This window comes from Elephas maximus, chromosome 3, assembly GCF_024166365.1.
Source record: "Elephas maximus indicus isolate mEleMax1 chromosome 3, mEleMax1 primary haplotype, whole genome shotgun sequence".
Lineage (NCBI taxonomy): Eukaryota > Metazoa > Chordata > Mammalia > Proboscidea > Elephantidae > Elephas > Elephas maximus.
This window is the reverse complement of record NC_064821.1, coordinates 73,379,147-73,393,537: the sequence shown is the minus strand read 5'-3', so window position 1 is coordinate 73,393,537 and position 14,391 is coordinate 73,379,147. Positions and strand designations below refer to the sequence as shown.

Below are 14,391 nucleotides of genomic sequence, written 5' to 3'. Positions count from 1 at the left end.
GGGTGGGGAGGGTAGGAGGAGATCAGGCTTTGATACTACTTCTACCAATTAAATTAGCTATGTGTCCACTGGCAAGTAACTTAACCTTTCCAGGCTTAATTCTTTTCTCTAAAAATTGAGGGGACTGGTTCTAATGTAATATGAGTCTGTGATTAAGACAGAACAGAAGAGATACATACACAGCAGAAGCAATGAATTAACAATTTAGCAATAAGCAAACTGGGAGACCTGGCCAAGAACATTAGAGTGCTACGTATTTTATACATTCAATTTTCAAGTAATAAATCCATCTCTGATATATATGATCTACAACTGCAAAATTCTACTTTTTATTTATGTATTTAAGTTAGGTGTAATATCAAGAATTAAAATTTTTCATACCTGGAGCTATATGGATGCTGCTCCTACAACCCTGTTAAGCCAAGTGAATGAAGTAAAGAAGGGAAGGTTCCAAGTCAAACACAGCCTGTATATGGAGAAGGACCGTCCTGTAGAGAGAGAAAAGAGCTATTTCTAACATAATTTGTAATAAGAGACAGAAACATCTGCTAAGCTTGTTGTTAGCTGCCCTTGAGGAGGCCCTGACTCATGGCGACCCTGATTCACAGTGATCCCATGCACAATGAAACAAAATGCTGCCTGGTCCTGTGCCATCTCCATGATCAGTTGCAGACTGGACCACTGTGACCCATGGGTTTTCACTGGCTGGTTTTCAGAAGTAGATCACCAAGTCTTCATTCCTAGCTCATCTTAGTCTGGAAGCTCTGCTGAAACTTGCTCAGCATCAGAGCAACACGAAAGCCTACACTGACAAATGGCAGCAAGTCTGGTTTGGTTTTTGGATGCATATATGGATAGAGACAGATATAAACCAAAAAACAAGCCCACTGCCATCAAGTCAATTCCTACTCATAGCAAACCTACAGGACAGAGTAGAACTGCCTCATAGGGTTTCGAAGGACCAGTGGTGGATTTGAACTGCCGACCTTTTGGTTAGCAGCTGTAGTTAACCACTGTGCCACCAGGGCTCCTTATATATGTGTATATATACACGTATATGTAAATGTGTTTTATATACACACACACAGAAATACATATGTGTGACCATATTCTTTAAACCACAACCTTAATATTTCAGTCTGCCAAGAAAAGATTCCCAATATTAAAATATACTATGGCAAATTGAAAGCAAACATACTTTTTTAACTTTGACAATAAAATAAATTTAGTAGCGTCGACGCTTCAAAGGTAGGCCAGATGAGAGACCAAGACAGCAACACAAATTCTATTGCCCTTTTCCTGGAAGCGGCATTGATATGATTTGCAAGAAAACCAAACAGAATAGCTTTAAAGATTCAACTTGAAAAATTCAACATATCGAGTACAACTAGATGGTGCCCAGCTACCACCACCAACTGCTCTGACAGGGATCACAATAGAAGGTGCCAGACAGAGCTGGAGAAAAATTCTAACTCAAAAAGAAAGACCAGACTGCTGGCCTGACAGAGACTGGAGAAACCCTGAAAGTATGGCCCCCAGACACCCTTTCAGCTCAGTAATGAAGTCACTCCTGAGGTTCACTCTTAAGCCAAAGATTTGACAGGCCCATAAAACAAAATGAGATGAAAGGGAAACACCATCTCTGGGGCAAGGACTAGAAGGCAGGTGGGAACAGGAAAGCTGGTAATAGGGAACCCAAGGTTGAGAAGGGAGAGCGTTGACATGTCGTGGGGTTGTTAACCAATGTCATAACACAATATGTGTACTGTTTAATGAGAAACTAGTTTGTTCTGTAAACCTTCATCTAAAGTACAATATAAATAAATAAATAAAAGCCAGGCCTCTAGAAAAAAAGAAAAATTCAACATATCCAAAACTGCAGTTAAGAGGGGGAAAAAAATCCTACCACATGGTTCAGAAAGCCCCTCTGCAATCACCCAGATTTTTTAAAATTATCTTGTTTGCCAGACTGCAACAGAGTGTACTACAATTTGTAACAGTAGCTGTAAGAATTCTTATTATAAAAAAAAGTTTCAGTTTCCATTGTATCGCAAATCTTTTCAATTACAAAAAAAGAAAATCTGTTCAATCATTTTTTTCATTGACCGCAAAACTTAGCAGCTATTAAGGCTGTATTTCCATAGGCAGTGGAAAAATGAATTTGATGTTTGTTAAACCTAATTCATTAAGCTAAGAATTCCCTCCAAATAATTATGACTAAATTAATGGAATCATTTTAAAAAATAATTTTTTTCTGTTCATAAATGTATTACTTACAGAAAACTTAGAAAATACAGACAAGTATAAAGAAGAAAACAAACTTTTTAAAATTGTGATAAAGATATATATAACAAAACATTTGCTGTTTCAACTTTTTTATGCATACAATTCAGTAATAATTACTTCTATCATGTTGTGCAAACCTCACCACTGTTTCTAAATTTTTCCATCACCCTTAACAGAAAATCTGTGTCCTAGAAGCAATGACTCCCTGAAATAACTTTTAGATGAGCATTCTAAAAACACCACCAGAGAAAAGTAGAACCGCTTTAAAATTAGTAAAACGAATGCATCAACTACCCATTCATGCAGCGGTCTGAATTCTGGCAACTAACCAATCACAGGAAACCCTAGTAGCGTAAAGGTTAAGAGCTACAGCTACTAACCAAAAGGTCTGCAGTTTGAATCCACAAGGCGCTCCTTGGAAACCATATGGGGCAGTTCTACCCTGTCCCATAGGGTCACCCTGAGTTGGAATCGACTCAAAAGCAACGTATTTGGTTTTTTAGGTTTTTGTCTTTCCACAATGTCTTTATTAATTATTAATATTATAGGCACAAGGGTTTTTGGCTACCCCGGAAGCCAGAGATGTCATTTCACCAGGGGAAAAGACAGGGAAAGCAAGCCAGTTTATGGCAAATCAGGGCAGTGTTTCGGCATTGTTTTCTGGTTCAGGCCAACTCTTGACCACACAGTCGTCCATGGCTCGGATGTTAAATTGGCCTCGATCCTCGAGAATCTCTCGTGGATCTCTATCATGTCTCTTGGGCACAAGGACTTATTATCCCTTAGCTCTCAACCTATGGCCAAAGCAATGTGTACTGGGTCAGGAGTGAACTAAGAGTAAGCCCAGGCAAGCTGTCACAGCCCACTGCTTCCTACCTCACTGAGTCTTGACCTGCAATGTATGACCAAGATGGCAGAGCAGCAAGAAATGTGTTTTTGACTAGGAGGGTTTTTTAGTTTTTTAACCACTCAAAACACCGCTGACCTAGAGGTTTCTGAAAAAATGTCTGAGCAGCAACCAATAAAGAAAACAGCCAAGGTGATCTGAGTCTTCCATAAAATGCAATGTGATTCCTTCCAATGATTGGCACAGGTTATAAAAAAACAACTTCCACAGTCAATATAGCTGGGAAGTCTGGGAGAAATAAAAAAGAAATGCAGGTAAAGGGGAGAACAAAAGGTTACAGAGATGAGTGTGGGTTATCAACATTATTTAAGTGTTACATTTAAAGTTAAGGCGCCCTGTTGGCACAACAGTTCAAACCCACCCAGCAGCTCTGAGGGAAAATGACCTGGCAGCCTGGTGATCTGCTTCCACAAAGATTACAGCCAAGACAACCCTATGGGGCAGTTCTACTCTGTCATATGGGGTTGCTATGATTTGGAATAGACTACACGGCACCCAACAACATTGAAAATGCAGTAGAGAATGGAATAGGCTATGGAAAGGATTTTAAGAAACAACAGCCATTCAAACAGTAGGACAGAATCCACAAATAAACTAGAATTTTGCAATTTGGGGAAGGGAACAAAATTAACAGCCTTTTTTTTTTGTGTGTGTGTGATTTCCTTCTCGCTTTATTCTGCACCCAACAAAGAATGAAATGGTTCCCATAAATGAGGGGCAAGAGACTTTCCTCATGACCATGGTCTAGGACAAGGGGCAGGGCACAGGGGGCCTGGGTGGGAGTCCTTGTGACAGGACCAGTCAGGGGACTTGGATCAACAAGCACCAGAGAAGGCATGGGAGAGGCAAGCAGAAGGCTCAGCGGGAGCCCACCCAGTTGCCCAGGCTGGTGGGCCCGACAGGCTAGGGCGGGGTCAGAAGCTACCTTGGATCCTTTCCATGTAGTTGCACAAAATTAATAGTTTTGAGAACAACTCCTTGCCACACTAAAAGCCCAGCCATCACCTAGCCCCACTGTGCTCGGAGGACACTCAGTGAAGAGCTTCAGAGCCATCGCTATTTCGACAATGCCACTCTAAGAACATGCTGACTGCTACTGTCTGGCGTTCTGGGTCTAAAAAGTGGCTTTTTAAGTGCACTGATTTCTGAACAGTCAGTGCCCTAAACAGTTTCTACATACTGACAAAATGTCATTTTTAGAGAGAAACACCAAATTCCACCCTAGCAGATACAAGTTGGAACAGATACGTGTACCAACACTCAGTATCCATTCTAGTGTGCCTCTCCATTCTGTGGGGTCTAGAAGACTAAAAGCACATTTCCTGGGCTCCTGTATAGTGAAGTTGCCCTGTGTGAAATGGGGTCCATCAATTAGATGTTGTTAAGGTACAGTTAAGGGGCCCTGTGGTGCAATGGTTAAAGAGCTAGGCTGCTAACTGAAAGGTCGGCAGTTCAAACCTACCAGTAGCTACGAGGGAGAAACGACCTGGTAATCTGCTCCTGTCGTGACTACAGCCTAGAAAACTCTATGAGGCAGTTCTACTCTGTCCTACAGGGTTGCTAGGAGTTGGAATCGACTGGACGGCACACAAGAACAACAAGGAAGAGTTAGAAGGCAGAAAGGAGGTGGAAACCATGTTTCTGCTGTTTGGGCCGGGGAGGCTGGCGAGCAGCCACGGAAACACTGGGGCTTTCTGCAGCAGCATTCCAGTGTCTAGAACTTCATGGTTATCAAGAGCCAAGTGTGGTGAAGACAGCAATCACTAGTTGGTGGATGTAGAGGGACAGTTGTGGGATAGCACTTTCTTGACCCCTTAACTACAGTTAGCAGTGTTACCTGGAACTCAGCAGTGCCAGTTGTGGCCTCCAGATGATGCACTGCACTGGGCAAATCTGCTGCAAAAGACCTCTTTATAGCGTCGTTAAAAAGCAAAGATGTCACTTTAAGGACTAACGTGCACCTGACCCAAGCCATGGTATTTTCCGTCACCTCACACGCATGCAAAAGCAGGACAATGAATAAAGAAGACCTAAGAAGAATTGGTGCCTTTGAATTACGGTGTTGGCGAGGAATATTGAATATACTATGGACTGCCAGAAGAACAAACAAATCTATCTTGGAAGAAGCACAGGCAGAATGCTCCTTAGAAGCAAGAACGGTGAAACTTCATCTCACATACTTTGGACATGCTATCAAGAGGGATCGGTCCCTAGAGAAGGACATCATGCTCGGTAAAGTAGAGGGTCAGGGAAAAAGAGGGAGACCCTCAACGAGATGGATTGACACACTGGCTGCAACAATCGCCTCAAGCATACCAACAATCATGAGGATGGCGCAGAACCAGGCAGTGTTTTGTTCTCTTGTACACAGGGTTGCTATGAGTCAGAATCGAGTCAATGGCACCTAACGACAGCCTAGAGCTCCGTTCACAACCAAGTGAACAGAGATTGGAATTTAAGCAGACTGACCCCAAGGAAGGCACTCTTAATGCTGTACTCCTCTATACGTCATGTTGTTGTTGCCAGGTGCCCTTGAGTCTATTTCTACAGAGTAGAACTGTCCGAGAGGGTTTTCCAGGCTGTATGGTAATCTTTATGAGATTACCAGGTCTTTCTCCCTCGGAGCCTCTGGGTAGGTTCTAACACCAACCTTTCAGTCAGCAGCCAAGTGCTCCTTTTACCTGCCATGTTGTTGGGTGCCCACAAGTCAATTCCGACTTCTAGTGACCCCATGTGACAGAGTAGAGCTGTTCCATATCACCAGGTCTTTATTCTAAAGAGCTGCTGGGTGAGCTTGAACCGCTGAGCTTTCTGTTAGCTGCGGAGCACTAAACTGTTGCATCACCAGGTATCCTTGTACCTGCCATAAACCCAAAACCAAACCTGCTGCCGTAAAGTCAATTCCGACTCACAGCGACCCTAAAGCACCAAGCAGAACTGCCCCATAGGGTTTTCAGGGCTGTAAATCTTTACCAAAGCAGACTGCTGTATCTTTCTCCTGTAGAGCGACTGGTGGGCTCAAACCACTGACCTTTCGGTTAGCAGCCAAGTGCTTAACCACTGCACCACCAGAACTCCTTTCTACCTGCCATAATGTATGCAAAACACCTAGTACAATGCCTGACACAGGGCTAGGGGCTCAATAAATGTTAGGTATTACTGTTATGATAATCCAATTTGCATACCCCAAAGAAAACCAGCTACAGTGTGGAGAAATGGTGGGGGAGTGGGAGAGGCAGACGCCAGGGAGACAGATTTAAAGGTTTACTGCAATTGTCAAAGCAAGATGTGTCAAGGACTTGTACCAAAACAATGGCAGCAAAGACAGAGAAAGTAGCAGAAACCAGGAACTTTTTCAAGAAAATAGAAATCGTCCTATTAACTGGGGTCTGTTGACAGCATTCCATCTACAGGAGACTAACGTAACTAACATTCATAATAGTACCCTTGAGTCATCAAGGAAGGTTTACATTATTTCAGGATATGGGATTTATTAAATTAGGGAAAAAGGTAATATGTGTCAGATTTCCTTCTTTCAGTAGAATGACTTTACAAATTGAAACATCAAGTCAGACTAATCCACCTGGGATATCCAAAATTCAACTGGAAGCGTTTTAAGTATCTATAAGTGTTAAATATTTATAACAGTCCTAAGAATGTAAAAGAATTCAAAATTCCTATCAAGTTCAAAGATCTTTAAAAAGGAAGATGGAAAGACAATTACATATTTTAGAAACCATTAAGTTCAAAGATTTTTGGAATAGCAGGAAAAGACATGTATTTCTATGAGTAGAAGGGAGACTGAGGTAACGAGAGTAACTTGATTAAAGGTTGTGGGCTACAGGACCATCTCTTTTAACATGTAGTCATTCCTAGAATTTGGAGTCTCTGGGTAGTGCAAATGGTTAAGTGCTCAACTAGCCAAAAGGATGGTGGCTCGAACCCACCCAGAGGTGCCTCAGAAGACAGGCCTGGCTAGCGAACTGCTTCCAAAAGGTCACTGCCTTGAAAACCCTATGGAGCAGTTCTACGCTGACATACACAGGGTCGCCATAAGTCAGAATTGACTCAACGGCAACTAACAACAACTGCCACCTAGAATTTAATGTGTCCCATCAGTATCACGAAAAAGAATCTAGTTAGCCTCTCGGGTGAAAAATTCCTGGGTCATAAGGAACTTCAGTCAACTGGAATGCCAATTGTGTTCTTTAGTGGGTAACCAAACCAAAACCAAACCCACTGCCGTAGAGTTGATTCCGACTCACAGTGACCCTATAGGACAGAGTAGAACTGCCCCATAGAGTTTCCAAGGAGTGCCTGGTGGATTTGAATTGCCGACCTCTTGGTTGGCAGCCGTAGCACTCAACCACTGCACCACCAGGGTTTCCTTAGTGGGTAAACGTCTTTTAAACCTGGAAAGATTTAGAATTAAGTGTAACAATGTTTAAGAGAATCAAAACCATAGTTGAGAAGGCCTCACTGGGAAGATAACATTTGAGTAAAGTCCTAAAGGAAGTGAGAGTGTCACATGGATATCTGGGGAAAGAGTGTTCCAGGCAGATGGAAGAGCAAGTGCTAAGGTGGTGAGGCGAGGCCGGCTAGGAGGCTTGGAGGAACATCAAGGAGTCATAGGAAGAGGAATGGAAGACACAGTCAGAAAGTTAAGCCAGATTCTAGGAGGACATAGGTAGGTGGAATGAATTTCTACAGGGCCTTGCAGACAGCTGGAGTTGGGGAAACTCTGGCTTTTAATCTGCATGAGATGGTGAGCCACTGATGGACTTTGACAGAGAAGTGACAAAAACTTCCCTCAAGGACATGAAAAAGCTTACATCAAACCCTTCAAACATTACAAACGTATATCACTGAAGGGGTTAATCTCATTAGACGGAAATTCTACTTTATCTAGAAAATCAGATTTAAATGATATAGGAGGAATCAAGTATTACCCTATGTTACAATGATTCTGCTTGGCCCAAATCATTAATCACCAGCAACGCCGTTGATTTCAGGGCTATGAGGTAAGGTCTGGCCTGGTGGCCTTTTTCGTGGGATCAGAAATTTAAATGGCCATACCCCTGGAAGGAGCCGCCCCCTCACGTGGCCTCCAGCTGATGTGTTAACGCTGACTTCCACACACGCCCATTGGGTGAAGGGTCCCAGGCCACCGACTCTCACTTCTCATTTACCACTTGTGTGGCCAGCAAAGTTCCCAGGACTAATGGGGTCTGGTCCCTGGTTATGAGTGAAGGGCTCTTGCTCAGGGCGGGGGGATAAAAAAGGACGTGGAGACTTAGGGCTTGAATCCTCTGCTGAGGAGTTTGGGCTCTATTCTGATAAAGATCTGTTAAGGCTTTTTGAGCCAGGGAGCTATGTGACTAGCTTGCTCCTCTGGAATATTCTTCTGGAGGTGCTGCCATTAGGAGGGGGTGTGGAGGAGGACCAGGAGACTAGGCACATTGGAAGGTCCCCCTCTTTCTCGTTCACCCCTGGCCTAGAGGGTCAAACAGTGTTTCCTCATCTGAAAATGAAATAGCCATCACTTTGACTGGGTGGTTCTTTTATGTGAAATACCTACAAATGAAAGCACTCCATTTACGAAATAAAAGTTCTGCAAATATAAAGGTTTATTAAAAATAGAGGTATTACTGAGGAAGTTAGTTAAAAGCCCGGTAAGTGCGATTCCAACACTTCCACACAGGTCTTGGAAAGACGGCGAGTCTGGCTATTCGTACAATCAACCGTCAGTAAACGCACTGGTGGGATAAAGGGGCCAAACGGCTCATTTACGGAACGGGCAGTCGGCACAGGCAGATGTGGACGCCTGGCTCCGTCATAAAACGAATCTTGTTGCTCACCATTTGTTAGGTGTAGTACGCCTGCCTTCGGTTCTATGCCCAGATCTGTTGCATCAGGATACAAAACCAAACGCTGGAGAACGTGTTGAGAAACTCGAGCTACCGCACGGGGAGCCACCCTCCCAATAAAGCGCCCGGGACCGCGCGGGGAGAAGCCCCGGGTCCCTGCCCCGCCTGCCGCACCGCCCCATTGGGCGGGCCGCCCGTCATTCAGCCGCGCAGCCCGTGTCCGGCCGGCCGCCGACCCTCCCGGAGTCCGCGACGCCCGACGGCTCCAGACACGCCCGGCACCGGCCCGGCGCCGGCTTCCCGCCGCAGCCGCCAGGAGGCTCTGCGCGCCTTCCCGCCTTTCCCCGCGCCGCGGCCGGGCTGGGCGGCGAGGCGGGCGCCGCGCTCATCGGGGACCGCCAAGCGCGGGCGGGCGGCGACGGCGCGGCCATTGTCCCGCAGTCCCTCCCGGGCGCGCAGGAGGGGCCGGTCCCGCGGGCGGGGAGACGCGGGCGGGGCGGGCGCGGGAGCCGGTGCGCCCCGGCGCCGCCCGCCTGTCCCGCGGGCCGCCCGGCCGCCGCCCCGAGGCCGTGCCCGCCGCCCCAGCTCTCCGCGCCTCCTTTGTGGCCACCTCCAGCCCCTCGGAGCCGCCGCGCCGCCGCCGCCGCCGCTGCGCCCGGGGCTGCAAATGGCGCCCGCTGGCCTCTGCGCCGCCCGCCGCCGGCCCGAGAACGTCTGGGGGCGGCGCGCCCCGGGCCCGCATCCCGGCGCCGCTGCCGCCCGGGCAGTCGGAGCCCGCGGAGCCGGAGGCGCCTCAGCCAGCAGAGAGGCTCGCGGGCCCGTCCCGGGCAGCCCCGACGCCCCGCCCGCCCTCCGCCCGTGCCGCGCGCAGCCACTTACCCTTACGGGTCGTGCGCGCGGGTTGGGAGAAGATTCCAGGTTCTCGGCGGGGGAAATAACCCCTTTACGAAGCCGTTCCTTTGCGCCCTAAAACAAGTAGCCCCAACGTGAGAGAAACAAAAGGTATTTGCTGACGTGGGCGTTGGACAGAAACGCCCGAGGGCTGGGGACACAATTAAAGGGGCAACGCACAGATTTCAGGCACCAACCAGCAGCTTCGCCCACTCCCCCTGCCCTTGCCTACACCCCGATGCACCCTCCAGAAGCACTGGGTGCCCAGATTCTCTAGCAGTTGACTGCGGAATCATTATTTAGTCAGGAGCTTAAATTTTAAATTGTACTTTACGTTGAGAAAGGCGCCTCCGGAGGGCAGAAAGGCTGGATTTCTAGGATCTGGGGAATTTGGTTTAGGGAAGAGGGAGGGACTTAGGCGTGCCCACAATTACTGTATAAGTACATGTGACATTATTGTACTTAAGTTTAGCAACGTCAAATGTAAGAGATTTCCACAGAATTTTTCTCTTTATTGAAGCAATTATTTTAGTCAGGGGTAACCTTTTCTAAACCTCTATAGGTGACAAGCATTTTATTTGAAGAGGAAAAATCCAGAGAAGCTGAAATAAGAACATAATTCTTAGTTCAGAGGAAGTATAAAATCAGTACAGATAGCATGTTTTGTGTTTTAAAATATAAAAATTCATTGTTACAACAAGCTTTCTGACATTTATGTTTCTAATATTTAGTACAAACATCAGTATATACATTTGCTAAAATAGTAAATCACTGAATTTTCACTGTTACTAGAGAAGCGTTAATTCTGCATACTAGTTTTCTAGTTCCTTGTCCTGGGGCCAGGTACTGAAAAGTACAGTATCATATAGTAAAACTGAAAAAAAGACTCAAATTTTCAAAACTCATATTTAGCTTTTGAGTGGATTCCTCTCCTATGCCATAATGAGTCATATTGAATGAAGTTTATTACTTTGCTTTCAACAATAATTTGCTGTGATTTTGAGGATCATACCTTCTGTGGGAAGGATAAAAAATATTCAAGTATCTCTTAATAATCACTTCTGTATTACTCCAGAGGTGTGTTGCCATTTAGTTGTGTCTCCTCATCTTCTGAACAGGTAGAATCTGTTTATCAAACATGAAAACATATTTGAAAACCATCAGGTATCAGGAGTGTTGAGTGTACTCTGCTAGCACCCTCGTTGAGAATTCTTCCAGAGAGGCCTAGACATTGTTACAGCAGGAAGTTTTCATTTTAGCCTAAGTTAATTAAAACATGCAAAATAGTTCTACAGACATGGTTGCCAGAAAGGAGAAATAGGAGTTTATGATTTAATTAATAAGGGAGAAGTGAGCGTGAGTAGCTGTGCAGCCAGTCCTCCTAAAAAACTGAAACTGGAAGGTCCAACGAGGTCCAAGACAGATTTTTTTCTTCACCTTCACCCTCTCAGCTTCAAGAGTTGGTGCTTCTCTCTGCTGGTGCTGCACCATTAACCAATTCAGGAGCGCTTATTCTCTTAAACTCTACTCCCCCCACCCCCCACTCTTCAGTCCCAAGTCTCGAGGGAAATCATTCATTCCAATTTTAAGAGGTATAATTCAGCACCTAGGAGTATCTGGGTGGCACAGACAAACACTCAGGTGCTAACAGAAAGATTGGCAATTCGAATCTACCTACAGGTGCCTTGGAAAAAAGACCTGGTGATCTAATTCTGAAAGCACCTGGCCCTCGAGAACCCTAGGGAGTGTAGTTCTGCTCTGAAACACATGGGGCTGCCATGGGTCAGAATTCACTTGAAAGCAACTGGTTTTGCTATTTAACACCTACTTTTTTATGTTTTTTTTTTTTTTATGGGTAAGGTGGAAACCCTGGTGGCATAGTGGTTAAGTGCTATGGCTGCTAACCAAAGGGTTGGCAGTTCAAATCTGCCAGGCGCTCCTTGGAAACTCTATGGGGCAGTTCTACTCTGTCCCGTAGGGTTGTTATGAGTCGGAGTCGACTCGACAGCACTGGGTTTGGTTTTTTTGGTTTGGTATGGATTTTTTTTTTTTAATGGATAAGGTGGGGGGAGCCCTGGTGGTATAGTGGTTAAGTGCTATGGCTGCTAACCAAAAGGTCAGCAGTTGGAATCTACCAAGCGCTCCTTGGAAACTCTCTAGGGCAGTTCTACTCTGTCCTAATTGACTCGACATCAATGGGTTTGGTTTTTTATGGATAAGGTTGGAAACCCTGGTGGCATTGTGGCCAAGTGGTGCGGCTGCTAACCAAAAGTTCAGCAGTTTGAATCCACCAGGTGCTCCTTGGAAACTCTATGAGGCAGTTCTACTCTGTCCTGTAGGGTCACGATGAGTCAGAACTTACTCGATGGCAACGGGTTTGGTATTTTGATTTTATGGATAAGGTTCTGTGGTTTATTCTTGGAATGCAGTGTTTAACAAAAAATAGACCTGGTCTCTCTGCCTTCATGGGACTTGGCAGTCTAGTGGGGGAGACAGACAGTAATCAAATAAATATAATTTAAAAAATTTAATAAATCATGAAGGTGAGGTCTGTAGTGCTGTCAGCATATAGATGATGTCGTTATCTGTCTTACGGGGGAAGGAGGCTTAGGGAGGGCTTCCTTGAGGAAATGATCTTGACTGAAAATCTGAAGTAGCAATTAGTAGGCGAAGGTGAGAGTGGTAGGAAGTATTCCAAATAAAAGGATCAAAATGTACAGAGGTTCTCGTGAGGAGGGAGCATAGTATGAAAGACTGAAGAGGCTGGAGTGCATGCAGAATGAGGGACAGTGAGGAGAGATGAGGCAGGAGAGGTAAGCAAGGGCCAGACCAGCCAGGACCTTGTAGGCCATGTTAAGTTTGGAAGCCGTTGATGTATTTTATGCTCTGTGGGCTGTGTAACATGATGAGATAAGCATTTTGAAAAGATGACCCTGGCCTTATTGTTAGAGAATATATTAGAAGGGAAGTGTTAAGTGTTCCTCCAGAATCCTAAAATCTATGCCTGTGGTTATAATCCCATTTGGAAATGGTTATCTTTATGTTATGAGACGGGATTAGTGTAGGGTGTGTCATAAATCAATGTCTTTTGAGATATAAAAGAGATTAAACAAGCAAGTGAAAGAAGCAGAGATGGGGGAAGAGAGATGCCAACTCACATGAAGATCATCCAGGAAGTGACAAGGACCTTCCTCCAGAGCTGGCATCCTGAATTCGGACTTCTAGCCTCCTAAACTGTGAGAAAATACATTTCTGTTTGTTAAAGCCATCCACTTGTGGTATTTCTGTTATAGCAGCACTGGATAACTAATGGAGAGTGAATTGCAGTAGTCCAGCTGAAAGATGATGGAGCCTTGAAGTAAAGTGAAGGCAGAGGAGATGGATAGAAGTGGAGAGACCAAGAGAGATAAATATTAGAGGTAGTAATAGGTTGGTTACGGGGAGTGAGGGAGAAGGAAGTGTCAAAGACAACTCCAAGCCCATTAGCTTGTGAAACTGGATGGATTGTGGTCTTACTCATGGAGAGAAAAGATTAGAAGAGGACCAGATTTTTGGGGGGAAGGGGGCTAAGAGGGCCACAAAAATTATAAATTCAGCCTGGATATGTTGAGATTGAGGTATCTTTGAGCTGTCCAATTAGAGATGCAGATTGAACATCTTGGCATCTTCATTATTTTTGTATATATACCATTGGAACCTCGTTTATACGTCCGGGGATTCCTTACCTTATGAGTAATTGGTGCGAGGTAGAATTTGCTTTCTGCAATAGCATCTAGAAATACCAGAGACTTGCTTTCTCAGAATCCCTTGCAGCTAGGAAATTACTAATGGTCTGTGCTTTGATAATCAGATGCACTCACCAAGGATTTTGCAGATGGAGTTACGACACCGAGAAGCAGAAACCTCAAAGAATCCTCTGGCAGTGGTGACAGTTCCAGCAAAGTAGTATCTCCAGGCGCCATAGTGGCCGTGCTGCTAGTGATAGCGTTCACTTTCCAGTGCCAGCACTATCAGTGACACAAGCTGTCATGCCTGAGAGCAGTTCGGGTGTCCTCACCAGGCCAGTTTTGTGGTGTGACTTTAGCTGTTGTTTCTGACTGCCTAGCATAGGCTATATCTGCAATCCTGTGAACATTCATTCTACTTAAATCAGCCAGGGCTAGTCTTCGTGCGACCAAAAACCCTGAGTAGTTCAAAGGGTCAAGAAAGCAGCTGGATATAGGGACTGGACCTTAATAGATAAAATTGCTTGCAGTAAAACTTTGACATCACTCTCATGTAAATAAGAATTAAAACTATGAATGTGGATACAGAGAATATAAAGTGAGAAGTGAAGAAGGCTGAGCACACCATTGTTTAGTGGATGGTTGTTCTTAGCTGCCATTGAGTGGGCACTGACTCATGGTGACTGTGATGGTCAGTGCTGTGTGTCAGCTTGGC

At 45.1% G+C, this 14,391-nt stretch overlaps 1 protein-coding gene across 3 annotated transcripts in view; it reads right to left on the bottom strand.

Moving 5' to 3' along the window:
• ZBTB8A (zinc finger and BTB domain containing 8A) overlaps nucleotides 1-10,333 on the bottom strand; it is a 65,064-nt gene extending 54,731 nt beyond the window's left edge. The window contains exons 1-3 of one of the 3 annotated variants that reach the window (XM_049878634.1): nucleotides 10,286-10,333; nucleotides 9,940-10,026; nucleotides 382-488 (exon numbers count right to left, since the gene is read on the bottom strand). The gene's annotated coding sequence lies outside the window, so the exon portion shown is untranslated. The other 2 variants (XM_049878635.1, XM_049878636.1) reach the window with 2 other exon arrangements.
• Between the last annotated feature and the right edge of the window lie 4,058 nt (nucleotides 10,334-14,391).